The sequence below is a fragment of the Ochotona princeps genome, chromosome 3 (assembly GCF_030435755.1).
Source record: "Ochotona princeps isolate mOchPri1 chromosome 3, mOchPri1.hap1, whole genome shotgun sequence".
NCBI lineage: Eukaryota > Metazoa > Chordata > Mammalia > Lagomorpha > Ochotonidae > Ochotona > Ochotona princeps.
Genome location: NC_080834.1, coordinates 57,778,910 through 57,782,218, shown reverse-complemented (window position 1 = coordinate 57,782,218; position 3,309 = coordinate 57,778,910). Strand labels below are relative to the sequence as shown.

The 3,309-nt window shown below is 42.5% G+C and overlaps 1 non-coding gene across 1 annotated transcript; it reads right to left on the bottom strand.

Moving 5' to 3' along the window:
- Positions 1 to 2,150: 2,150 nt before the first annotated feature.
- Positions 2,151 to 2,253, bottom strand: LOC118758938 (U6 spliceosomal RNA). Its single transcript, XR_004995887.2, has one exon. It is a non-coding gene; the product is annotated as a U6 spliceosomal RNA (small nuclear RNA).
- Between the last annotated feature and the right edge of the window lie 1,056 nt (positions 2,254 to 3,309).

The following is a 3,309-nucleotide window of genomic DNA, read 5'->3' as shown; positions in this document are numbered from 1 at the left end:
CATCCAATAAGAACCAGATTAGGTTGAAACCCACTCAGGAAAGGCCACTGTTCCTAATAAGACACTAGGTGAACTGAGTAGGGCTGGCTCATGGACCCACTGCTATGCACAAAATCTAGCATTGGGAGAGGTTCTGATGGAGGAGCCTGGGCCACTCCTCTGGCAGGACAGTCCCTGCAAGTAAGCGCAAGAAGCATGATAGGAAACATCCCAGAACAAGCCATGGAAAGCTTCTCACTGGCATACATTTGGCATGGGTCAGGGGCAGACCAGGCTGAACCAGTTCACATCACCCACTGGTGAATCTGAGCACCAGAACAGAGTGTGGGTCGAGCCAGGTTCGTTGGCGACAAAAGCCAGTGCACATTACAGAATGCCAAGGTGAGGTGACCTGTAATAGATGTGGCCACAATGCCCAACAGCACACGTGAGAGCCAGGCAGGGAGGGGGAAAGTCGGGAAGGGGAGTTGCAGGGGACGATCTTCTGCTGGACAGCTACTCCCAGTAGAGATTGTGAGCTAGGATGGGGGCAGACCAGGCGAGGCACGGCTACAACAGCTGTGGGGCTCATGTGCACTAGATCAGGGAAAAGCCATGCTGGGCTGATTGTTCCTACTGGTGTAAGCATAAATTAGAGTGGGTGAAGGTTGGCTGGTCTTAGCTGCAGCATCAGCTGGCAGATGCTGGCACTGGGGTTTAATTCTGTCAGGTTAAACTGCAGAACCACCTGGAGAGTGCATAACCTGGGTGTGGGAGTGACCTATAAGGGAAATAGTGGGTTCCTCCCTCTTGGATTACCACTCCCACTGGAGAGCACGAAAACCAGGACAGGGGCAGGGATGGCTAGACAGAAATGAACCCAACAGTGTATGTGTGGGCTGGATAGTGGAGCTGATTAGGTTGAACTAGGTTTCAATGCCCACTGACATGTATGAGAGCTGAATGGAATGTGGGACAGACTGGACTACTCTGTTGCACATACTGGCAAGCAAGGGAACCAGGGTAGGGTGCGGACCTGGTGGGGGTTATTGTGGGTCACTCCGACTAGGCTGCAGCTCCCACTGGTTTATGTGAGGTCCGAGTGTGTGATGGGTAGAATCAGGTTGGACTACAACGCCCATTGGTTCCAGTGGAAGAAGGGGTGGAAACAAAACCAACCCAGCAATCGCAACCACCAGCTGAGTGGGGCAATGAATTCTACTGGGCTCTGTACTTGCTAGTACACACAAGAACCTGGTCTGGGTGCACCTCAGACAAAGTTTCTTTAGGGATCTCCCCAATCAAACTGCTGGACTCTGAACCCTAACCATGAAAAGATAGAGGACAGAACAAGTCAATCAACCACTTCAGCCGTAGGTTGGCAGTGAAAAATGGCAAAAGAAGACTCTATGATGGAGTAAGAGGATTCCTCAGTGACATTATTGTGCTTGGAGTGGTGAGAGTGGCAGCAATTCATAACTGTTGAACTATCAAAACCACTTGACCAAGACTCTGGGAGCATGCCCCACATCAGGGACCTGAGATGGGTGGGAGACTGGGTCGGGCTTCTCCCTTTGCCTCCCCCTTTATCCCAGATACAGGAAAAATACAATGTGGAAATAATAGTCTTACCCATTTTCCTGTAGCCCTCGAACCTTTGTACCCTAATTAACTATGTAAAGATTTAAAAAAAAAAAATAGAGCCCAGCATCTAAGAAGCCACTTGGCACTCTGATGTAGGTTGAAGGCCTGTCAGTCATTAACTACTCTTTCAAATGCTTGTTCTGCAACTTTACATTTCTTATAACTCCCTAGGTAATTTTTTTGTTTCTGATAGAAAATGATTCATTTAGTTTAATACTGTGCCAGTGGAAAAGGCAGACATTTTGAAGGACATTGAGTTAATATATGTTCTCTCTTATTAGCTCTTTTTTATTCACAATGGAAATTGCCAGCATTCAAATCCACAATTCTGTATCAATCTGGATCCAAGAATACTGAGAAATGGAGCCCAACACATATTGTACTACACAGCTGAGATGAGGAATAACAAATATTTGCCATTTTAATTGACTAACAACTTTTCAATTTTTCATTCTGTAGCATGCATAAACAATCCAATGCTATTAATAATTATGTTTCATTGTTTTACACTTTAGTAAGTATTTTGTTTTCATATGGAGCGCTTCATGAATTTGCATGTCATCCTTGTGCAGGGGCCATGCTAATCTTCTCTGTATCAATTCAATTTTAGTATATGTGCTGCCAGAGCAAGCAAAGTATTTCTTAATTAAGCAAACTGATACTAAGCAAAAGAAAGTAATTTTTATGTCTCTCTTTTTTTAAAAGATTTATTTATTTTTATTGGAAAGGCAGATGTACAGAGAAGAGGAGAGACAGAGAGGAAGATCTTCCATCCGATGATTCACTCCCCAGGTGGACACAACATCTGGTGCTGAGTCGATCTGAAGTCAGGAGCCAGGAACATCTTTCCAGGTCTCCCAAGCAGATGCAGGGTCCCAAGGCTTTGGGCCGTCCTCAACTGCTTTCCCAGGCCACAAGCAGGGAGCAGGATGAGAAGTGGAGCTACTGGGATTAGAACTGCTGCCCATATGGGATCCCGGGGCATTCACGGCAAGGATCTTAATCACTAGGCTATCGTGCTGGGCCCTATGTCTCTTTTTTTTAAGTGCTGAGAAGATATGCAATAATTTCTTTATATTATTTTGTTTAAACAACTTTTTAACCAAATTTTAAAATGTATAAACAGTGGCTTAGTTAGACATTATGTAATTTAAAAGCAAGTATGCTTTTATAAAATAAAGTGTGGTAAAACTAAATTTACTGGCATTTTCTAAAATCTGGTTAAGGAAGGTTATTCATAAGCTCTTTCCATTGTTTAAGATAATTATTTCTCATTACAAGCAATAAGTGAAAAAGGATATAAATGTACATTCCAAAAGAAGTGCAGTGGATGAATGCAATTTAATGTTATTAGAAAAAGTTGGTCTGTGTTTCATTACCCCTATTAGGTGGTGAAATATATATATATATGTATATACACACACACACACATTTTTGCTTCAAAATGTAGCATTAGTTTACCCTAAGACTCAGATGCTTTTACTTTATAAATATCAAATTTAAGAGTTTTCCACATCTCATATGTTGGCTATGGCATTTAGATGGTACTACTAGAAACGTTTGAGCTACTATACAGAACACAACATTTAAACCAATTTTGTTTGACATATCTTGAAAAATCAAATTACGTATGAATCAGATTAATGTGTCTTAAATATCCTCAAGTTTCTTACAAGATTATATCAG